The sequence below is a fragment of the Ranitomeya imitator genome, chromosome 1 (assembly GCF_032444005.1).
Source record: "Ranitomeya imitator isolate aRanImi1 chromosome 1, aRanImi1.pri, whole genome shotgun sequence".
NCBI classification, from domain to species: domain Eukaryota; kingdom Metazoa; phylum Chordata; class Amphibia; order Anura; family Dendrobatidae; genus Ranitomeya; species Ranitomeya imitator.
In genome coordinates this window covers 332,034,906-332,059,874 of record NC_091282.1, presented here as the reverse complement: position 1 = coordinate 332,059,874, position 24,969 = coordinate 332,034,906, and the positions used below count along the sequence as shown (strand labels likewise).

Genomic DNA, 24,969 nt, shown 5'->3' with positions numbered 1-24,969 from the left:
GTGCCAGGGGTTCTGAGTGCAACTGGGGGTGGGGGTTTGAGTGTGACAGCGGATGTTCTGAGTGTGTCCGGGGGGGGGGGGGCTGGTGGGTGTTCTGAGTGTGACCGGGGGGGGGGGGGGGTGTTCTGAGTGTGTCCGGGGGGGGGGGGGGGGGGCTGGTGGGTGTTCTGAGTGTGACCGGGGGGGGGGGGCTTCTGAGTGTGACCGGGGGGGGGGGCTTCTGAGTGTGACCGGGGGGGGGGGGCTTCTGAGTGTGACCGGGGGGGGGGGGGGTGTTCTGAGTGTGTCCGGGGGGGGGGGGGGTGTTCTGAGTGTGTCCGGGGGGGGGGGGGGGGCTGGTGGGTGTTCTGAGTGTGACCGGGGGGGGGGGGCTTCTGAGTGTGACCGGGGGGGGGGGGCTTCTGAGTGTGACCGGGGGGGGGGGCTTCTGAGTGTGACCGGGGGGGGGGGCTTCTGAGTGTGACCGGGGGGGGGGGGGTGTTCTGAGTGTGTCCGGGGGGGGGGGGTGTTCTGAGTGTGTCCGGGGGGGGGGGGGGCTGGTGGGTGTTCTGAGTGTGTCCGGGGGGGGGGGGGGGGGGGGCTGGTGGGTGTTCTGAGTGTGACCGGGGGGGGGGGGCTTCTGAGTGTGACCGGGGGGGGCTTCTGAGTGTGACCGGGGGGGGTTTCTGAGTGCGACCGGGGGGGGGGGGGGTCTGAGTGTGACAGCGGATGTTCTGAGTATGACCGGGGGGGGGGGGGGGGCGTTGTAGTCTGAGTGTGACAGCGGATGTTCTGAGTGTGACAGGGGGGGTGTTCTTAGTGCGACCCGGGGGGGTTCTGAGTGAGTGTGACCTTTGGGGGGGGTTCTGAGTGTGACTGGGGTCAGTCATTTTCTGTATATTAGTGAGTTTTCTACCACATGCAATGTTATTGTTCTCAGTTATCAGCCAGTGCAGACTGACCGTGGTGGGCATTTAGGTTCTGCGTCCCCTGCTGCTCAGTGTCAGAGAAGCTCCAGGCAGATTTACATGCAGGTGTGTGATCCATGATGGCTCTGTTTATTAGTTAAGGTGGCTGGCCCTTTAAGTGTGGAGTTTTGCTCTGGAGGTCCCACAGTCAGACAGCTGCAGTGATCTAGGTCCTATCCGGTGGAACTGCAGAGGTCCCGGTGCTGTTATGTGGTCCGCCATCCTTGTGTATACGAGTGACTGCGCTGTACGTCAGCATGGTCTGTAATCAGACGCCAGCTCTCACTTTTTACATACCTTAGTGTCCACCAGATCGTGTCCCTGTGCGTGCCATGTGTGCGCCCCCTTTTGCCATCATACCTGCATATATCATCACGTATTATAGGGGAATTCCAGCCTGTTCACACAGGAGACTAGTGGTGCCGATGACACTACAACCTGCGCCTGATGGCCAGGTGCAGAACATGTGCTATACTAATGAGTGTGGGGTGTAACGTCAATGGCGCAGCTCACCTCCGATGTACAAGTGAATGGCGCAGGAAGCCCCTAGAAAACAAAATAATGTTCAGATCTGATCATAATACTGTTAGCCTAGAGCACTAAAGGGTTGGCTACCTGGGATTCATATTAACGTCCCTGGCAGTCTAGGGCAGTGAGGAAGTTAATAATCTCATCCCTGGTGGTCTAGGGCAGGGAAGGGGTTACTAATATTGTGTAATCTGTGACAGATTGAAGGAAGGTAATGTATATTTCCATAGTAATGTTTGTTTTTTATTTCTCTTTATATCTCTTCTGTGTTTACAAACACGACAAGCCTCTCTTCTTAGTGACGATCTGATGTCCACGCTGTCAGTGTCAGTCTGGAGTTCTCATTTGTGGCCCTTCTTCCCTTATTAACCCTCTCTTCTTAGTGACGATCTGATGTTCACGTTGTCAGTCCGGAGTTCTCATTTGTGGCCCTTCTTCCCTTATTAACCCTCTCTTCTCAGTGACTCTCTGATGTCCGTGCTGTCAGTGTCAGTCCGGAGTTCTCATTTGTGGCCCTTCTTCCCTTATTAACCCTCTCTTCTTAGTGACTGTCTGATGTCCACGCTGTCAGTGTCAGTCCGGAGTTCTCATTTGTGGCCCTTCTTCCCTTATTAACCCTCTCTTCTTAGTGACTGTCTGATGTCCGCGCTGTCAGTGTCAGTCCGGAGTTCTCATTTGTGGCCCTTCTTCCCTTATTAACCCTCTCTTCTTAGTGACTGTCTGATGTCCACGCTGTCAGTGTCAGTCCGGAGTTCTCATTTGTGGCCCTTCTTCCCTTATTAACCCTCTCTTCTTAGTGACTGTCTGATGTCCACGCTGTCAGTGTCAGTCCGGAGTTCTCATTTGTGGCCCTTCTTCCCTTATTAACCCTCTCTTCTTAGTGACTCTCTGATGTCCGCGCTGTCAGTGTCAGTCCGGAGTTTTCATTTGTGGCCCTTCTTCCCTTATTAACCCTCTCTTCTTAGTGACTCTCTGATGTCCGCGCTGTCAGTGTCAGTCCGGAGTTCTCATTTGTGGCCCTTCTTCCCTTATTAACCCTCTCTTCTTAGTGACGATCTGATGTCCGCGTTGTCAGTGTCAGTCTGGAGTTCTCATTTGTGGCCCTTCTTCCCTTATTAACCCTCTCTTCTTAGTGACTCTCTGATGTCCGCGCTGTCAGTGTCAGTCCGGAGTTCTCATTTGTGGCCCTTCTTCCCTTATTAACCCTCTCTTCTTAGTGACGATCTGATGTTCACGTTGTCAGTGTCAGTCCGGAGTTCTCATTTGTGGCCCTTCTTCCCTTATTAACCCTCTCTTCTTAGTGACGATCTGATGTCCGCGTTGTCAGTGTCAGTCTGGAGTTCTCATTTGTGGCCCTTCTTCCCTTATTAACCCTCTCTTCCTAGTGACGATCTGATGTTCACGCTGTCAGTGTCAGTCCGGAGTTCTCATTTGTGGCCCTTCTTCCCTTATTAACCCTCTCTTCTTAGTGACGATCTGATGTCTGCATTGTCAGTGTCAGTCCGGAGCTCTCATTTGTGGCCCTTCTTCCCTTATTAACCCTCTCTTCCTAGTGACAATCTGATGTTCACGCTGTCAGTGTCAGTCCGGAGCTCTCATTTGTGGCCCTTCTTCCCTTATTAACCCTCTCTTCTCAGTGACTCTCTGATGTCCACGCTGTCAGTGTCAGTCCGGAGTTCTCATTTGTAGCCCTTCTTCCCTTATTAACCCTCTCTTCTCAGTGACTCTCTGATGTCCACGCTGTCAGTGTCAGTCCGGAGTTCTCATTTGTAGCCCTTCTTCCCTTATTAACCCTCTCTTCTTAGTGACGATCTGATGTCCACGCTGTCAGTGTCAGTCCGGAGTTCTCATTTGTAGCCCTTCTTCCCTTATTAACCCTCTCTTCTTAGTGACTCTCTGATGTTCACGCTGTCAGTGTCAGTCCGGAGTTCTCATTTGTGGCCCTTCTTCCCTTATTAACCCTCTCTTCTTAGTGACGATCTGATGTCCACGCTGTCAGTGTCAGTCCGGAGCTCTCATTTGTGGCCCTTCTTCCCTTATTAACCCTCTCTTCTTAGTGACTCTCTGATGTCCACGCTGTCAGTGTCAGTCCGGAGTTCTCATTTGTGGCCCTTCTTCCCTTATTAACCCTCTCTTCTTAGTGACTCTCTGATGTCCATGCTGTCAGTGTCAGTCTGGAGTTCTCATTTGTGGCCCTTCTTCCCTTATTAACCCTCTCTTCTTAGTGACTCTCTGATGTTCACGCTGTCAGTGTCAGTCCGGAGCTCTCATTTGTGGCCCTTCTTCCCTTATTAACCCTCTCTTCTCAGTGACTCTCTGATGTTCACGCTGTCAGTGTCAGTCCGGAGTTCTCATTTGTGGCCCTTCTTCCCTTATTAACCCTCTCTTCTCAGTGACTCTCTGATGTCCACGCTGTCAGTGTCAGTCCGGAGTTCTCATTTGTGGCCCTTCTTCCCTTATTAACCCTCTCTTCTCAGTGACTCTCTGATGTCCACGCTGTCAGTGTCAGTCCGGAGTTCTCATTTGTGGCCCTTCTTCCCTTATTAACCCTCTCTTCTCAGTGACTCTCTGATGTCCACGCTGTCAGTGTCAGTCCGGAGTTCTCATTTGTGGCCCTTCTTCCCTTATTAGGTTCTTTCAGTTGCAATATTCCCATGTACAGTAATCTGAGCGGTATCCAAAGGTCAGTGCACTCCTACTGTGCCTATCCCGCATTCTGCAAGTCCTGACTGGGAGAAGGAAAAATAAGGTAAACATACTCTCCCCACCCCGTGACACCCCTCATATCAAAACATGGACCACTGGGAGAAATAGGAGCAGAACAGGGAAATTCCCATCCCTCCCCCAGCTGTGGAGGAACATGGACCCCACTGTTTACATGGGAGGTGAAGCCTTCTTTGCAGCTGGAGGAGTCCTGGTGTATAAGGACTGAGCATTAGCAATAACAAACCTTTCCAATGGAATTCGCTTCCAGGTTGGGTTTTTCCTGAGGGATTGTCAATGTGCGCAGTGCTGTCTGGTGTAAGGCAGCAGTGATCAGACATGTGGGCCCGGGCTGGGGGGCTTATATACCGCATGATACGTGGAGTAACCCTGTGAGCTTCCTGCAGTCACGTCTTAGAAGACTTCCTTATTATTTACTGACATGCCGAAGCTGCGGAGCTTTGTGCCGTGACCTTCATGTATGACTGGTGCGTGGCGAGGCCATGTCCCCACGTAGCGTAACCGCATCCTTTTTCCCTGCTGCATCTTTCTGTGCAGCATTCACAATACTAATGCAATCTGTTGCGTTTGTATTACACTTTTTTTATGTGTTTTTGGTGCTTTTTGAAGCCAAGTTTGTAAAATGTGTTTTTTTAGTACAGAAAAGCTTTTGATTCTTCACTTTAAAAAAATGTGTATTTTTCAGGCTCCCCATCAGAAATAAATGCACAAGAAACCACGTAGTTTAAGGTTGTGGCTTGAATTGTAGAACGCAGCAAGTTTTCTGCCTCCAAAAACTCAGTTTGTACAGTTCATGTGAAGCTGAACTTTATCAGCTGAAAAATCGTGTGTGATACTCGTCTATTGAAAGGAGTTATCCAGGACTTTAACCTTTTATTTCTATAGGCTAGGCATTTGTCGGTCGTATTTGCTAACTTCCCTGTGACAATCTCATTCTTGGTTGCAGACCAGTCTCGGACCACTCCAGCCATTGATTCTCCCATTTCCTGTGCCGTCACATCAACAGTACAGTTCCTTCTCTTCTTTACTCTGACAGAGCAAAGCAGAAGAAAAGGGACCTGCTCTGTCGCTATTACAACACAGAAAGTGATAGAATCGCTATCAGGAGTGGTCCGTGAATGCTCTGATCTGGGAGAGATCCCCTCAGGTCAGCGTACACAGGTAGTTAGCAACTACTCGCCGATAAGCGCCCCCATAGAAAATAAAAATTAAGTAATCCCTTTAAGTGTCTTTTAGTTGCTGAAGTGGTGAAATATGCAACAATTCCACAACCAATTTGTATTAGAAACCATATGCAACATGTACGTGTTTTGCTTTTTTGGGGGTGAGGGGTGCGGCAGAGGGCAGATGCAGGTTGACTCCCTGTGAACAAATCCATAGTGGAAAGTGATGGCTCACATAAACGTAAATCTACGCATTTATAACCTGATTTCTTCTTGTTCTCTGTGCCAGAAGCTCTGGGTAAACTGCCCATAAATCACCTCCCCGTTAAATGGTATATGCGTTGTCATTGATACCGCAGCGGGTTTCAGTGACGTCACTTATTGCGCCCATAATACCGCAGCAGGTAGACATGCGCTCCACTACAACTGTTTCTATGGCATCTTCTAGTTGTTTGCACCCCTTAGTAGGACTCGCTGGACGTAGATCTGTGTGATGTGGCAGTGCCTGGAGATGATACCATGGAAAACACCTGTATCTTTACCTTTCCGTGTTATTGATCGCTCCTTCACCGTAATTGTACAGTGTAAGTGGACCTGGACTGAGAGTCGCCTGCTTTATTGTTTGCCTCTGCTTTGATATTCGTGATGGATCTTCAGTGTCGCGTTCCCCAGGCTCCATTCCTCGAAACGAAGAACTAAACAGTGAAGTCTCATTGCGGTCTGTGTTTGATCACCGCTCACTATCACAATACCTCGTGTTTTATTTTTATGCCTGGATGTTTAAGAAAGCCGACATTGGAGAATTCATTGTTCTGTGTATTTCAGTAATGACTTTTGTTCTGATCATAATAGGCTGGATTGTCTCTGCCATTGCCTTTTATAGCATTCATCCCAGACTTCAGGCACAGGACTATTCAGCATGGGTTTTATGCTACAGGAATGAGCACGATGCTTCCACAATGGCAGCTATGTGCACAGAAGACTTGTTATATATGTAGCTGAAAATACGCTGTCCAGATATTATTCGTGCATTGTCCTTCCACTTGCTGAGTAAAGGTGGTCGTGTTATAGCTGGACTGTACATGGAGGATTCGGTTCCATACAGTCGGTACTAGTACACTCTGCAGATCTTTTACCGCCTATGCATATTGAGAGTTGTCCACCGTTATTTTACATTTTCTTTCTTTAAGTATATATAGGTTTTATAGCCTTTAACATGTTTGTCTATAATTTTCTTTCTAATTTTGTGAGACAACCCTCTCTTTAGCTTTCTTTTGTCCATGTTCAGTTTGGTACACACCATGATGCCAAACAGCACAGTGACTACTTTTCACCCTCTAAATAGGCCGACTGACAGATTACAAGTTTAGAAGACAGCTGTTAAACTAAGGTGTGTCCTGTAGTTAGCATCACATGTCCCTGTGGTCAAATTATTTTCAATCTTTTCCAGGGGTACCATCGGTTTTGTCCGGCCATTTTCATTAAAAAAAAAAATAAAAAATAATATATATATATATATATATATATAATATTTTTAGGAGTCTGTCCATTTTATTCCGACTCCATCACAGCCCTGACTGAAACACGATATGAACATAGCTGCTCACAGGATATGTACAGAGAGATTGCAAGCATTGTGCTTCTTCCCTAGGAGACTGGCCACCACTGATTAGACTGCAGCGGTGGTCAGTACAGTAACCTAGGTAACCAGGAGTAAATAAGAATTAAAAATCCCTCCATTGTTGAGAACAGTGGATTTTTAAAAACGAGTAAAAAGCAAAGTTGATTGTTTTTGCAAGCATTTTTAAAGTTTTTTTTTTTTTATATAGACATTGTTACCTATACCTTTCAGTTTTTTTTTTTTAAAGGCAAAACAGGGTCAGTTGGAAGTTCTAGATTAGGCATCATCATGTTTACTGGGAGGATCCTAGCTAGAGAGCATATGGCTGATGTGATTCCATGCTGCTGTGTGTCCATTACTTTGCCTGGAAGGCTTTTCCTGGGTAGTGATTTCTCATTCCCATCTGCTGTGTCCTGTTTGTGCCAGACAAGCCCCTGTCAGTTGGGTGGGCCGGGCCCATGGGTATCCTCCTCAGGATCATACACTGGCCATCTGGCCTTTGCTGATCCTTTCACCTCCAGATCTCTACTGCCATTCATTTTAGTTTTCTTCTTACCCCAGGGAATATGTAAGGGAGTGTGTAGTGTAGGAGTGGTCCGCTGTGTGGTGGACTTAGGAATTTTGTTGTAGTGTTATTCACATGATCATACAGCATCACGGTGTCTGTAATGGGGTTATATGTTCGCGGTCTTGTGGTTGAGCTATGCGCATGGTAACGTCACATGCACAAGGGAGTGTAATTTTTTATATAGCCAAATATCCACATTTAAAGGGATACTTCACAGAAGGGCCTTATTAACTCCTTAAATCCCATCACTTAACCTTAGTTGTTCTCTCTTCCTGTCACTTTCTATCTCTTCCTCTATACAGCCATGTTTATCATGTCTGGCACTGATGAAGAAGTCTGGAACAGCGGTATGCATAGCTGGGAAATTTGTAGCATGTCTCCTCACAGTGTCCCCAAATAAGGAATAAATCCAATTGTATTTTTGGATATTTGGCAGAAGAGATGACAGGAAAATCTCCCTTCTGTTTAGTGGGGAAATGTTGTACTGCAATGGATAGTAGTAAAAAATGACTTTGGAAAGCAGATGGAAATGTGTAAAGAATCAAAGCTCACGCCATGAGATGTGGACTATGGCATGACTGCGCATTATGCAGGATTGTACGTGGGGGTTTTCATTGTTTCTTTTGCATTTTTGTTGTTGTAACCACCTACATTACTACTGTGTTTAGTCCACTGGGATACCGGTAATTCTATCCTCGCACAACCGTATATTCTCTCATACAAGAGAATCGGACCGGGTGTGTATGATCAGGGTTTCTTGGATGAGGAGAAGATGAGGGAAAAAAAAATCTCCATTTTCTTCATTCTATCCATCCATGAACATTTAACTGCACTCAGATGCCATTTGAGTGCAGTCAGATTTTTTTTCTTTTTCCATCGCTCATTGACTTGTATGGCCGAGTGCAATCTGAATATCGGATTCAACTCGGGCTTGCCACAATTTTTTTTCATCGGACCGGCTGGGTCAGAGGCAAAAATCAAATGTGCATGGCCCCATAGAATAGCACGATCCGGTGTTTAGTCAGATCACACTCGGACCGAAAATACTGTTATGTGCACAAGACCTAAGGTCTCATTCAGACGTCCATGTTGCACATACAGTATGTGTTGTATCTTTTTTTTCTCACGGAATCCGCACTTATCAGTTATAATCTGTGGCGCTATTCACATGTCTGTGCTTTTTCATGGACCATGTGTCCTTGCAAAGCACACATAGACAAGTCTTTTTTTTTCCCAGGAGCACGGATGACAAAGGTCAACACAAATTTATGGGTCTGTGAAAAACACAGCATCCGAGTGTATAACACTGCAAAGTATAGGAGAATCTGACAACATTACCATTTATTTACGTACGTGTTTAAACACAGACATGTGAATAAGGCCTAAGAGCGGGTTTGGTTCACCCTGTGCACTCAAGTGGATCCTTTTTAGCACACCTCAACGTAAAAGCATGTCAATTCAAAGGTTATATGGCACTTTTTACAGGCCTTTTTTGTTTATTTTGGAATATTTTTTAACATTTTTGTCATTTTTAAAGATTTACAAGAAAGCCTGTTTTGGGAGGAAAAATGTCACCAACCTACCGTAAGTGCTTTGTAGACTTTTAATATTTAATTCTGGACTTTAATTTATCATTTAGATGAAATGTTCGACTTTTTTAGCAGTGTGAAAATACCAGATGTTTGCAATGTGAGTGGAGGACAGGGGAGCAAACATGAGAATATCATGTTGTGCAAAAAAAATAAATAAATTCCGGTACTTTTATCTGCTCCCACTTCCTGGACCATGCGATCACTTCATTCATTCATCTTCCTGAAGGCAATGTCATAACTGTCAGATGTCCTTGAGCAAAAACATCCTCTAAGGAGTCCTCCACCGATCACCCTGATACTTGAAAGCTATGACAGTCTGTCTTCTGCAGGCAAATCAGTGGAAATATACCATAGTGAGGTTGTAGAGAGGTAAACGGAAAGGGCAGCATGCAAGCATATTCATAAGGGTTATCTTCCTTCTCACTCCAGTGGGAACATACAGGTGCTTCTCACTAAATTAGAATATCATCAATTCATTTCAGTTCTAAAATACAAAAAGTGACACTCATATTACATAGTCATTACAAACAGCGTGATCTTTTTGATGTGTTTATTTCTGTTAATGTTGATGATTATGGTTTACAGTCAATGAACACCCAAAAATCATTATCTCAGTAAATTAGAATACTTTATAACACCAGCTTGAAAAATGATTTTAAAATCTAAAATGTTGGTTTACTGAAATGTATGTCTAGTAAATGAACTAAATACTTGGTCGGGGCTCCTTTGGCATCAATTACTGCATCAATGCGGCGTGGCATGGAGGCGATCAGCCTGTGGCACTGCTGAGGTGTTATGGAAGCCCAGGTTGCTTTGATAGCAGCCTTCAGCTCATCTGCATTGCTGAGTCTGGTGTCTCATCTTCCTCTTGACAATACCCCTTAGATTCTCTATGGTGTTAAGGCCAGGCGAGTTTGCTGGCCAATCAAGCACAGTGATACTGTTGTCTTTAAACCAGGTATTGGTACTTTTGGCAGTGTGGACAGGTGCCAAGTCCTGCTGGAGAATGAAATTTCCATCTCCAAAAAGCTTGTCGGCAGAGGGAAGCATGAAGTGCTCTAAAATTTCCTGGTAGACGGCCGTGCTTTTGGTCTTGATAAAACACAGTGGACCTACACCAGCAGATGACATGGCTCCTCAAACCATCACTGATTGTGGAAACTTCACACTAGACCTCAAGCAGCTTGGATTGTGGCCTCTCCACTCTTCCTCCAGACTCTGGGACCTTGATTTCCAAATTAAATGCAAAATTTACTTTAATCTGAAAACAACACCTTGGACCACTGAGAAATAATACAGTTCTTTTTCTCCTTGGCCCAGGTAAGACGCTTCTGGCGTTGTCTATTGGTCATGAGTGGCTTGACACAAGGAATGTGACACTTGTAGCCCATGTCCTGGATATGTCTGTGTGTGGTGGCTCTTGAAGTAATGACTCCAGTAGCAGTGCACTCCTTGTGACTCTCCCCCAAATTTTTGAATGGCCTTTTCTTAACAATCCTTTCAAGGCTGCGATTATCCCGGTTGCTTGTGCACCTTATTCTACCACACTTTTTCCTCCCATTCAACTTTCCATTAATATGCTTGGATACAGCACTCTGAAAAGCCAGCTTCTTTAGCAATGACCTTTTGTGGCTTGCCCTCCTTGTGGAGTGTGTCAATGACTGCCTTCTGGACATCTGTCAAGTCTGCAGTCTTCCCCATGATTGTAGAGCCTACTGAAACAGAAAAAAAACAAATATAAATGAGTATAGAACCCTAAAGAACAGCTCTTATTATACGTGCTGTTGAACCCCCTTTACATCTATGGAAGGGGAACGCGTCGGGCATTGTTTTGGGGATAAGGTATAGACTAAGCGCTTCTCCTATCATCTGAAACCATACTACGATGTTCCCCGGATATTGGAACGTATTACCACAACTCACAGATGAGTATCATTTATGCTGGTGTGAGTTTAGCATCATGGTTGCTAGGATTATTATATCCAAGCTGGATTTGCATTCATGACTGAAGCAATCCCTTGCCTATTGTAATTGGGTGATGGATCATTTTTGCACTAGGCACTTTAACATTGATGTTTCTATTGCGGTTATAGGCACTATATATATATATATATATATATAGATAGATAGATAGATAGATAGATAGATAGATTCTCTCTCTCTCCTTGAAATCAATTTTTATTAAAACTCATAAATAGAAATGTTAAACACATTGCTCATGGCTATTAAGAAATGTACACTTCGCAGAAAAAAATCCAGAGTCCCACTGGCCATGTTGTACCTTTTAGCAGCCGATTTGTTTTAGTTCTGTTGCTAGATTGGATGTACTTGAGCAGAACAATTGGAGTATGATCCTGACCTCCTAGTCCCTCTCCAGCATGGAGGACACACACCCTCTCTTGAAGGCTAGGTGATATTCAGCTTTCTATATATGGTAATTGCTCTGCATTGCTTCATCCTGAAATGCCATTGATGACATTAGTGGTAGCTAAGGAGGTTGCAAAACACATTTTTGTTGTCATTTCTTGCTAATCCAACCAGCTCAAACTGGTCCTTTACATTTATTCTTCGGCAGATGGGTGTGAGTGGAAATAACTTAATACTAACTTTAATGTCCCCAAGGCTAAAAAGTATTGGTTGCCACATGGACCTGTCAGAAGCCTGACTCTGTGGAACTGACCTGTTCATGCAGTCGTCCTGTCCCCTTTGCAGAAAAGCACCTCCAAATTATGATGTTTTCCTCACGGGGCGTCATGGTTGGGACGGTGTTCTTGGGGGCTGTACTCATCCTTCTTCTCTCCAAACACGGTGAGTGGATTTGATACCAAAAAGTTAAATTTTGGTCTCGTCTGACCACATGACCTTCTCCCATTCCTCATCTGGATCATCCAGATGGTCATTGGCGAACTTCAAACGGGCCTGGACATGTGCTGGCGTGAATAGAGGACCTTGCGTGGCCTGCAGGATATTAATCCATGATGGCGTAATGTGTTACAAATGGTAATGTTTCAGACTGTGATCCCAGGTCTCATCAGGTCATTAACCATGTCCTTCCGTGTAGTTCTTGGCTGATTCCTGACCATTCTCTGAATCATCCTTACCCCACGAGGCGAGATCTTGCACCGAGCCCCAGACTAAGGAAGATTGACAGCCATCTTGTGTTTTTTTTTTTTTCCATTTTCTAATAATTGTGCCCACAGTTGTTGCCTTCTCATCAAGCAACTTGCCTATTGTCCTGTAGCCCATCCTAGCTTTGTGCTGGTCTAGAATTTTTTCCCTGGTGTTCTTAGACAGCTGTTTTGTCTTGGCCATGGTGAAGAGGTTGGAGTGTGATTGATTTGAGTGTGTGGTCAGGTGTCTTTTATTCAGGTAACAAGTTCAAACAGGTGCAATTAATACAGATAATGAGTGCAGAGTAGGGCAGCTTCTTAGGGTATGTTTCCACGTTCAGGAAACGCTGCGTTTTTGACGCTGCGTTGAACCGCAGCGTCAAAAACGCAGCGTCCAGATGTTACAGCATAATGGAGGGTATTTCATGAAATCCCGTCTCCACTATGCATTAAAAGACGCATGCGGCATACCCGCGAAAACGCACATGCGGGGCATCTTTTAAGAACGCAGCATGTCCTTACATTGCAGAAACAACGCAAGGACAACGCAGGTGACCTGCCAGTGACCTCAGGTGCAGATTTGGTCATGATTTTACCTGCATAAAATCCTGACCAAATCTGCACCTGAGGTCACTGTACAGTTGAGCAATGTAGAAAAGGTGCTTTAGGGTTAAAGCAAATAACCATCATGTAGGAAAAATATAGTATATAAATAGATATAATACGTCTAAGGAGTGGCACACTAGGACCAAATAGTATCAAAGCATAATGCCCTGAGTGCAGATATAATGTGGCTTTGCAGTGGGTATGTTATCCCATGTCCATAAATGTGCCAGTAATATCCAGAGTGTTAAATCAGTGGGTCATATCGCCTGTGCGGACGCTGGATGATATTCAATTAGGTACAGAGGACGAGGGAAATATACATAGTACCATAAAGGGATGATTACCTGTGCGGCTGTGTAGATATGGGCAGACACGCGCCCCGACGCGTGTTTTGGAACAAGTCCTTCGTCAGGGGGCCCCCCCTCCTGCTTATTCTCTTCGTATCTGCTTGTTAAGTGTGTAATTTCTCAGACCTGGTTTATTGATGCTTTCTTGTCTCTTATTCTTTCCTGTACTCTGCTTTTCATTGGGTTGACTTGTTCTTGCTGCTGTTTTATGGTCAGATTGGGTCTACAGACCTGCATGGTGTTAATAATTATAATTTTTATTTGTATAGCGCCTGCATATTCCGCAGCACTTTAGGCTATGTGCACACGTTCAGGAATTCATGCAGAAAATTCCTGAGAATTCCAGACATTTTCTGCATGAAATCCGCAAGAAAACCGCATGCGTTTTTGCCGCGGTTTTGACGCGTTTTTGCCGCGGTTTTTTCCGGACACTTCCCAATGCATTTTGGAGTGGGAAATCCGCAAAAAAAACGCAAAAAGATAGAGCATGTCCGGATTTTGTGCGGTATGCGTTTTTTTTGCGGAAAAAAACGCATCATGTGCACAAAACATCCGGAATTCATTCTAAATGATGGGATGCTTATTGTATGCGGTTTTATAGCGTTTTTATCGGGAAAAACCGCAACGTGTGAACACAGCCTTACAATTAAGTATGGAAGTGTACAGACCATAAAACAATACAATATAACACTTCAACAGTTACAGAAGCAGTGAGGTTACCGCTTGCAAGCTTACAATCTATGAAAGATTTTGTAGCTGGCTGTATGCACATTATGGGTTTTAGGGTAAGTTCACACAGGGCGTTTTTGCTGCTTTTTTTATGCTAATTTTCAGCTGCTTTTTACAGTACCAGCAAAGCCTATGAGATTTCAAAAATCTTATGTACACACATTGGTTTTTGTGTGGTCAGTATTTTGTGCTTTGCAGCGTTTTTATTGACATAGGGCATGTCACTTCTTTCAGCGTTTTTCAGCCATTGACTTGAATGGGTGGTGAAAAAACACTGCAAATACGCTAGGTTGACTTTTCTTGCAGCGTATTTGCTGCAGAAAAGTAAAGGAGAGCCGGATGTGACGTCACACTCGGCTCTGCTACATCTAGATGACAGGCTGCATGATGCGTCCATGCAGCCTGTCATCCAGCGGCGGACGCCCCCATTCACTTGAATGGGGGGGCCGACATTAGTGTTTGACACGCTGTCATATGCATGACAGCTTGGCAAACACCGCTTCGGATCGGCAGGGAAATCCCGACCCTCACCTGGGAGCTTCAGCAAGGCTAGTTATCAAGAATAGAGGGGTCCCCACACTTTAAAAAAAAAAAATTATTTCAATAAATAATTTAAAAAATTGGCGTGGGGTTCCCCCCATTTATGACAACCAGCCTTGCTAAAGCTCACAGCTGGGGGCTGGTAAGGGGCCATGGATATTGACCCCCAGCCTAAAAATAGCAGCCCGCAGCTGCCCAGAAAAGGCCCATCTATTAGATGTGCCAATTCTGGTGCTTTGCCCGACTCTTCCCACTTGCCCTGTAGCAGTGGCAAGTGGGGTAATGAGGGGTTAATGTCACCTTGCTATTGTAAGGTGACATTAATCCGGCTTAGTAAAAAAGAGGCGTCAATAAGACACATATATATATATACACATATATATACACACACACACACACACACACACACACACACACACACACACACACACACACACACACACACACACACACACACACACACCTTAATGAAATAAAACACCACACAGTTTTGACCATCTTTTTATTGTTCTGCCATTCCAAAGTGAAGCCATCGATCTTCTGTAATAAAAATAACATAAGAAAGCAAACGTATACTCCCTGGTCCGTCGTAGTCCGATATAGAGTGTCCCACGATAAAGCTTACAACTGGGAATGCTGCTAATGCGACCGCTCCCAGCTGTAAGCGACTGGGGAATGAATGAGATGGAGCGGGCGCAGGCTCAGTAACTAGCGGTGACGTCACCGAGCCTGCGCTCCCTCACAGACTGACCTGAGGTAACCTCTACACCGTGGGAAAATGCCAGGGAAGAGGATACCGCAGGTAATGTATCTATTCATTCGATATCTATTCATTCTATCTACAGGAAGTTGTTTTTTTTCTGTCTGCATTCAACTTTATTGGCATGCACTGCAGAAAAAAACACAGCAGAAAAAAACGCAGCAAAAACGCCCTGTGTGAACTTACCCATAACCTACTGTTTTCTTACCGATTTTTTTTTTCTTACCGATTCATCAGTTATAATTGTTCTGTGAAAGTTTTTGTCAAAAATAATATTGCCCGAAATTAATGCAAAAATAAAAACACTTATCGATCTCTACTGCAATCTGCGACCTTCTCTGGCCTTCTAATGGTGAGATACCGATATTCCGCATAATATGGCATGAACCACTTTTCAACTGACACCTGACTCCAAAAAAAATCCAACATATGCGCTAGACGTGACGTAAAGTGAGCCTAACGCCATGGCCAAATGTAAGCCTCTGTAGTTCTTTCTCCGGTCACCATATAGCTTCTGCTGAGTACACGATAACGTTCCCAAACAGTTGATGACTTGGGTATAGATGGCCTGTGGTTTCAGATGCACTCTCTGATTCCAGAGTCAGGTATGTTGCCTATGTAGTACTTATTCAATTCACGTAGCATGGTAGTGAAAATGGTGGTTCTTTCCTGGTAGGCAGCATAGGAACAACGTCAACCAATCAGCAGACGCTCACACAAGCAAAGACATACATTCCACTGTTGGCTGTGACAGGCTGGCTCATTAGTATGCTGAGGATCAATGCTCTTCCAAGGTCTGGAGGTAAGCTCTTGCTGTACGAACACCATAGACTCTTAAGCATTTGTTTCGTATCCCTCTTCACGCCTGATGATTCACATCTGCAAACTACTGTGGAGTCAGCTCTGCATCATTTACCTTGCATGCCTGGATACATTTACAAAAGTAAGCTTGGTGTGAGAACTAGAGTGCAGAAAATCCTAAAATTGCCCCTAACAAGAGTTCAGGTGTCTCCTGACTTTAGAAACTTTCATGGTTGTGTAACACTTCTTGCCACAAGCTTCATGAGACTAGACCACCTTTTTTCCATTACTCCATGGTCCAGTTCTGACGGTCATGTGCCCCTTGTATATGTTTTTTCCAAAATGGGCACTCTTACCATTATGCGATTGTGTCTGACATCTTCTTTTTATCATAGGCAGCATTGACTTTTTCACACGGGGGGTCGGCGGGCGCCCTTATCCTGAGATTATGTTTTGTCTCTTGAGCTTCCACTTTTGGTAGGTGCTGTCCTGTTGTTTGAAGATATTCTGACCTAGTTGTGCATAATTTGGACTCTCTAAAAGTTGTATTTGTTTCTTAGGTTATGTCCATGCTTGTTCGATATATTAGAAATATTTACCGTACGTATTTTCTGGATGGATAACCATCAGCCTAACAGTAGTAGTATTGTAGATGAGATTTTACAAAATGTTTAGAAAAGACACATGTCGCACATCGAAAACTCCATACTCTGGTCTATTGTGGCTAAGCAAGAATTTACAGGACTGACCACGAGGTTCTTGGTTCACATTATGATCAGACTGCATGAAACCCACTACCGCATCACGGCAAACCTCTCAGAGGGTCCTAACCATAAAAATGTGTTGTCATGCTCCAACCACTGCCGAAGCAAATACCACACCAAAATTGCTGATGCGCAAGATCAGGGACCCACTAAGAGGTTCGCCATGACGTGGTAGTTGCCTTCATGCAGTCTAATCAAAATGTTAACCACAATAGATCAATGTAATGTATTTGGATGTTGTGCAGTCTTATTCTGCTGCTATTGTATGGTATATTGCAAAATGTACATTTATGCTGCAGATGTGGTGCAGTAGATCTGCAGCATTACTAAAAAACACTATTTAGTGTGGATTTCTCCACTGTGGATTTTACTGAGAAATGTATTTTTGTTCTGAGTGCAATCTGTCAAAAAATCTGATCACACTCGCACTTGGACCTATGAGACAGTGCAGATGATAATCTTTTTTTTCATTGACTGAACCTTCATGTGACAAAAATGCACAATTTTTCTCCGAAAATTGGATCGGACACACTCCCCTTATTCAAGCCTATGGGTGCGAGGAAAAAAAATCGGATGCCATATGGAGCCATAGTATAGCATCAGATTTTTTCAGATATTTTGTAATTCTGTAACATAGGAAACTGTAAATGATCCTGTAAATGATAGCTGCTGCAAAAAAAACCTGATTGTATATGGACTGCACACGGATGACGAGATAAAAATATTTCCGTACTTTTCTGAATGAACTTTAATTTTTTTTCTAAGATCATGTGAACCTACCCTTAGGATGAGACCACTAAAAGTGGCTGGCCACAAACTTCAGAAACTTCAGCCACCCCTGGTGGCCAATGGGCACATCATTTTCTTTGAAAGCTGTGTGACCATTGGCCACATGCGCCAGCCTGCCAATATGGCTTTGCCCCCTACTATTCCCTTGCTGCCTAACATATCCTCCGCCCCTTTGACAAGGTGGCATTGTAGGAGATAATCAGTGGTATTCGCTTTACGTCTCAGTGGTTTATTATTATGATTGATATTTGGAATTGAAATGGTCAAAATAGGATTTGTTGAAGTTTGTGGACTGGAGGGTTGAGAAACTGATACAGAAGGCTCTAATTATAGACCTGTATGTGTAAGCAAATGACACGGACTTGTGATGTCTGCCGCATTTTACTAACCTGTTTCTTGTTTGCATTGACTGCCCTTAGTAAGCAGCGCATCTGTTGATGTACTTTCCCCAAATGCCAATGTATGGGTGTTCCGCTGAATACTGGAGTGATGTATGTCTGTGGATTCACACCCTGCGCGTAACCTTTCCCCACGTGTAGCTGGCTGGCTGCCCATATCTCAGACTCATTAATTTAAAAAAATGTTGATAAATATAAATTCCAAGTTTGTGAATCACTGGGTGTCCGCCTAATCCAAAGCATGAGGGCTACATTTTATGGCTAATGTCTGTTATCAGCCTGTTACGTACAAGCATGGGTATTGGTATTTCATCTCCTTTTTGGTTTTCATTCTTTTGGACACCAAACTTTTACATCGAATTGTGTTCTCGGCTTGACCCAAGACCTGGTAACAGATTATGCTACTGAATTATTCCCAGTACTATACCCACCCCTAAGGAGGCTCTCATAGACTTGTATTGAGTTGTGACCTCCGGCAAACACTTAAGTGATCCGGCAGGTGACAAACTGCTGGAGACCTACTGTAGGGGGGAAGATGGCAGCAGGTGAGTTTTAAGGTACCGTCACACTAGACGATATTGCTAGCGATCCGTGACGTTGCAGCGTCCTCGCTAGCAATATCGTCCAGTGTGACAGGCAGCAGCGATCAGGCCCCTGCTGTGCTGTCGCTGGTCGGGGAAGAAAGTCCAGAACTTTATTTCGTCGCTGGATCTCCCGCAGACATCGCTGAATCGGCGTGTGTGACACCGATTCAGCGATGTCTTCACTGGTAACCAGGGTAAACATCCTAAAAGTAAAAAAAACAAACACTACATACTTACCTACAGCCGTCTGTCCTCCAGCGCTGTGCTCTGCACTCCTCCTGTACTGGCTGTGAGCATCGGTCAGCCGGAAAGCAGAGCGGTGACGTCACCGCTCTGCTTTCCGGCCGCTGTGCTCACAGCCAGTACAGGAGGAGTGCAGAGCACAGCGCTGGAGGACAGACGGCTGTAGGTAAGTATGTAATGTTTGTTTTTTTACTTTTAGGATGGTAACGAGGGTAAACATCGGGTTACTAAGCGCGGCCCTGCGCTTAGTTACCCGATGTTTACCCTGGTTACCGGCATCGTTGGTCGCTGGAGAGCGGTCTGTGTGACAGCTCTCCAGCGACCAAACAGCGACGCTGCAGCGATCCGGATCGTTGTCGGTATCGCTGCAGCGTCGCAAGTGTGACGGTACCTTAAGAGTAGAGGCAGGGATTAGATTCAAAGCTCTACTCCAGTGATAAAAAACAAACAAACAAAAACACTGGAGTAATATTTTAATGTTCTCATCCACTACAATACCCCCTTCATGGCCCCCATAAAGCATGTTGTCCCCCAAAGGACCCCTCCATATTTTTATTTTATTTTTTTAAAATCAGTCATAGACCACTTTTTATTGGGATGAAATTGTGTATCACTACAGAGTCCTGGGAACTCCGCTCTTTTCCAACGTAAGGGATTGAGGGGAAGGGTGGCTACTGTTTAGCACGGACATTTGATGGGTTACTATTATATAATATCATGCATTCATACATTATTATTTATTTATATAGCACCATTGATTCAATGGTGCTGTACATGAGAAGGGGTTACATACAAATTACAGATATCACTTACAGTAAGCAAATTAACAATGACAGACTGATACAGAGGGGCGAGGACCCTGCCCTTGCGGACTTACATTCTACAGGATTGTGGGGATGGAGACAATAGGTTGAGGGTTGTAGGAGCTCCAGTGTTGGTGAGGCAGTAGCTTCATTAGTGGTGAGGAGGCAGCAGGGTCAGTGCAGACTGTAGGCTTTCCTGAAGAGATGGGTTTTCAGGTTCCGTCTGAAGGATCCGAATGTGGTTGATAGTCGTATCTGTTGGTGCAAAGAATTCCAGAGGAAGGGGGATATTCTGGAGAAGTCTTGGAGGCGGTTGGGTGAGGAGCGGATAAGTGTGGAGGAGAGAAGGAGGTCTTGGGAGGACCGAAGATTACGTAAGGGAAGATATCGGGAGATTAGTTCAGAGATATATGGAGGAGACGGGTTATGGATGGCTTTGTAGGTCAGTATTAGTAATTTGAACTGGATACGCTGAGGGAATGGGAGACAGTGAAGAGATTTGCAGAGGGGGGAAGCGGAGGAGTAGCAAGGAGAGAGATGAATTAATCGGGAAGCTGAGTTGAGGATGGACTGGAGAGCTGCAAGGGTGTTAGCAGGGAGGCCACAGAAAAGGATGTTGGAGTAGTCAAGGCGGGAGATGATGAGGGCATGCACAAGCATTTTAGTAGATTGACGGTTGAGGAAAGGACGGGTTCTGGAGATATTTTTGAGCTGGAGGCACCAGGAGGTGGAAAGAGCTTGGATGTGCGGACAGGGAAGAGTCAAGGGTTACTCCGAGGCAGCGGACTTCCGCTACAGTGGGAGAGCTGATGTTGTTAATTGCGATCGATAGGCCAGGTATGGAAGATCTATGAGATGGAGGAAAGATGATGAGTTCAGATTTCTCCACATTGAGTTTGAGGAAGCGAGAGAAGAAGGAGGATATGGCTGATAGACTCTAGGATTCTGGACAGCAGAGAGGTGACGTCTGGGCCAGAAAGGTAGATCTGAGGTCATCAGTATAAAGGTGGTACTGGAATCCATGGGACTTTATGAGTTGTCCCAGGCCAAGTGTATAGATGGAGAAGAGTAGGGGTCCTAGAACAGAGCCTTGGGGGACTCCAACAGAGAGAGGGTGGGATGAGGAGGTAGTGTGGGAGTGGGAGATGCTGAATGTGCGGTTGGAAAGGTATGAGGAGATCCAGGATAGGGCAAGGTCTTTGATGCCAAAGGAGGAGAGGATCTGTTGTAGTAGGCAAAGGTCAACTGTGTCAAAAGCAGAGGACAGGTCTAGAAGGAGGAGTACAGAGTATTGTCCATTAGCTTTGGCTGTAAGTAGGTCATTAGTGATTTTGGTCAGGGCTGTCTCAGTTGCGTGATGGGGGGGAAACCAGATTGTAGATTGTCAAAGAGCAAGTTAGATGAGAGGTGGGAGGAAAATTCAGCGTGGACATGCTGCTCCAGGATTTTGGAAGCGAATGGAAGCAGCGATATTGGGCAATAGCTGGACATAGCTGTTGGGTCAAGGGTTGGCTTTTTAAGGATGGCCATGATTGTGGCATGTTTGAAAGCAGAAGGGAAGGTGCCAGAAGTTAGTGATACGTTGAAGAGGTGGGTTAGGGATGGGATAAGTGTGGTGGTGAGGTTGGGGAGGAGGTGGGATGGGGTCGAGCGCACAGGTGGTGAGGTGCGATTTGGAGAGGAGACAATTGAGCCCCCATTCAGTGATCTTGGAGAGGGAGGTTATGGGGTTTGGGCATTGGTCTGGTATACAAAGGGGTTGTGGTGGTTGAACAATGAAGACTTGCCTTGTTTGGTCAATCTTATTTTTAAAGTGTGTGGCAAAGTCCTCAGCAGAGATGAGGGAGGTTGGAGGGGGCAGAGGAGGGAGTTAAAGGTTTTGAATAAATGTTTGTGGTTGTAGGATAGGGAAGATACGAGGGTTGTGAAGTAGGCCTGTTTAGCAGAGGTGAGGGCAGATTTAAAAGCGAGTGTTGCCTGTTTGAATGCAGTGATTGCAAATGTGTTTTCTTCCAATGGCTCTCTGCAACCCTGTAGAGGAGCTGCGGAGACACCATCACATGTTTCTCAATGCAGGCAGTGAATAGCCAGGCCTTTCCCCGGGAAGGAACAACCAAGGGAAGGGCAGCATCCAATAAAGGAAAACCACCTATGCCAAGCATGGTATCCATCTAGAGACTGGTGAAGATCAGGTCTAGGGTATGTCCGTCTGTGTGGGTGGCTGCGGAGGACCACTGAGTAAGTCCAAAAGATGAAGTAAGGGACAGAAGTGTGGAGGCTGTTGACTGAGGGGTATCAGTGGGGATGTTGAAGTCACCCATGATGATGGTGGGAATGTCAATAGATAGAAAGTGAAGAAGCCAGGTGGAGAATTGGTCAATGAAGGCTGTGGCCGGGCCTGGAGGTTGGTATATGACGGCCACTGGAGGTTGGAGGGAGAGTAAATGCGGACATAGTGGGCTTCAAAAGAGGGGAGGATAAGGGAGGGTAAAGGTGGGATTGGGTTAAAGGTGCAGAAAGGAGAAGACCCACTCCTCCACCATGTCTGTTTCCGGGACGAGGGGTTTGGGTGAAGTGGAGGCCGCCGTAACACAGCGCAGCAGGGGAGGCAGTGTTAGCCATGTTTCTGTGAGGCACGCACACACTTTTTTTTGGTTCCTGTACCTCTCCATTCCTGAGATATGGCCCCCTCTGACCGTGTATATAAACTTGATCTTTTTATCCAAGTGTGTGTTTTCATCAACTTGTTAGAATCTTTTTAAGAACCATGCCCACTTGGCTAAAAAGACTAGATACAGGGGAAAAGGGTCTGTGTATCAGGATTCGAGAGGAACAGGAACCTAAAATAAACCATGCCAGATTCAATGGAATATCTGCACTTACATAAGGTGAAAAAATGTGCCATATTTGTGGCAAGTGCCATATTTGTGGCAAGTGACAGGTCGCGTTTAAGGGACCCTATTGTCTTATGCTGCGGAGGTGAGTGTTTCAGCAGCAGCATTCTAATGAATAGTTATGTAGTGCATCAGTACACGCTGACTGATATTGACTGCTACTGGCTCCTTGTGATGCGATAAGCTCCCAATTTGTGAGTAAAGTCTGCTGTCTGTGTCCTGTGACTGGTTCACAAATTAGTGATGTGTAAAGACTGGTAAGATACAGCTTGGGAAAAGGTGTTTTTTTTTTTTATGCAAATTTAAAAGTGGGGGAAGAGTACTTTTCTTTTTTTTTTTTTTTTTTTTTTCATCTGCTGGGATCCAGTACTATTTTTATTTTTTTTATTTTTTTTTTTAAGTACAGTTATTTTATTGATTTTATTTTCTTCTCAAAAATAAAAATTAAAGAATCATATAAATATGAAAAAAGTATTAAATACAAAACAACAATTTTGATCAAATTATTCAAGGTCGGTCTTAGGGGTGTTTCACCTTTCATTCCATTTGCATAAGTGGGTGCTCCTGGGGCTCTGTGGCCACTTCATCCATAATTTGTTAAAGGGAATATGTCACCAGGTTTTTGCTACCCCAGCTAAGAGCAGCATAATGTAGGAGCAGAGACCTTGTTTCTTTCCATGTGTCACTTAGTTTACTGGGTGCAGCAGTTGTGATGCAAGTAGTTTTCTCTGCTTTAGATGTAGCAGTGCACGGAAAGCTGGTTGACCAGAAAGCACACAGGCAGATAGTCCAGCAGTGATAATCTCCTGCTGATGAAACACTGATTGTATTGACACAACAGCCCACCAACCTGTAAGTGACACATTGCAATCAGTGTCTCGGCCCCTACGTTATGTTGTCCTCAGATTACCTAGCAAAACCTGCTGACAGATTCCCTTTAAGTTCCAAGTGCTATTCAGATTCCTTTATGGCAGTGATAATTGGGTTATGTATGCTGCACTGTTAGTTGGGGGAGCGATAATAATATTGCACTGCAATGCACCCTGTTTATTGAGTGTGAGATACTTATATGATAACATACACCTGTTTTAATATAGTCTGTGGGAAGAATGTTAGCTTGTTTGCAGAATGGGCAATGGATGCGTTGAAAAACTGCATCCGCTGCCCACGTCGTGCAAAACTTTCACAACGTCCGGCGGTACGTCGGCCCGACGCATTATGATGGACCCGTACCGACGGAAGTGTGAACGAGGCATTAGGCGTCAGCCAGTGGCCTATTCCCCCACAGCTGAGATGAGTGGTCCCCCCCCCCCATACGGCGCCTAGTCTTTGTATTTGCAATCCCAGGCCTCTGGCCAATAATGTCCGAAACTCGACTCCTCCAAAGTGAATATTGATTTCAAAGCCTCCCCTTCTTCTGTCACATCCTGTGTGTTTTTTTTTCTGTCTTTTTCTTTACACTGTTATTTTCTTGCTACCCCAATCTATCAGCTCACAAATTCCAAATACTGACTTTCTTGTTGGACTACATTAGGTCCGGATAGAATCTGCACTTTGTCTCATTACTTGGTTACGGGGCCTGAGAAACTTGGAAGATTTGGCTCTTTCCCCAAAACTCGAGAGTCCACATTCTGAGAAATGAATCAATGTGGAGGTCAACTATGGACTCGATTAGCCCCAAATTAGCTGTTTATTTCCCACTCTCCTTATTTAGGACATACTTCTCTTTGTTATTCATGTGCTTTTAACTCCTAACTTACTGGGTTAGAAAGGTTGTTTGGTTGTTTTATACAAGTGTTCTTGTGATTAAGTGAGTGTAAATATGTACACAATGTATGCAAGTATTAAACTTAATAGATTTGCTGCACATCCCACTGAAGCTGCACACGGTGGGCAGTACAGATTACTAAGGAGTAGATACTAGTTGAGTATCACTCCAGCGTTTTATTGTTGTTGTTTTTTTTTATTATTTTTATTTCACTTGTGTGCAGACAACAAGGAAACCTGTCGCTGGAAATGGTATTCGGCATAGATGTTATAGAGGAGGAGCTGATCACATGGATTTCTGTTTTTATGGATAAAGTGTCAGTAAAAATCCCATTTTATTCATTGAAATCCCTGATGTTTGTATGAGTCCAGTAGGCAGCTATACTCAGTGATTGCCAGTCTTTTCTCTATGACTATACATGCAGAGATGGCTGTCAATCACTGAGTAAGACCGCCCACTGGACTCATGTATACAAATACCAGGGAATGAAATTAATAAAATGCAAGTTATACTGACTATTTTCCAACAAACCGAGAAGTCATTCTGCTCAGGATTTTTCTCTACACCATGCTGTCCACAGATCGGACTGCATGTACAAACAACCCTTTAAAGTATCACTCCAGCGTTTTTTTTTTTTTTTTATTTCCGCACGAAGCCGTGCTCCTACTATAAGGACCCTGCCCCCGCTCT

At 44.9% G+C, this 24,969-nt stretch overlaps 1 protein-coding gene across 3 annotated transcripts in view; it reads left to right on the top strand.

The window, feature by feature from the left end:
• The window catches only part of KIAA1671 (KIAA1671 ortholog), a 225,434-nt gene that overhangs the window by 491 nt on the left and 199,974 nt on the right, over positions 1-24,969 (top strand). Inside the window, exon 1 of one of the 3 annotated variants that reach the window (XM_069759147.1) lies at positions 4,112-4,224. The exons of the other annotated variants lie outside the window; for them this stretch is intronic. The gene's annotated coding sequence lies outside the window, so the exon portion shown is untranslated. Of the gene's footprint in view, positions 1-4,111; positions 4,225-24,969 lie in introns of those variants that run through there. 3 annotated transcript variants of the gene reach the window in all.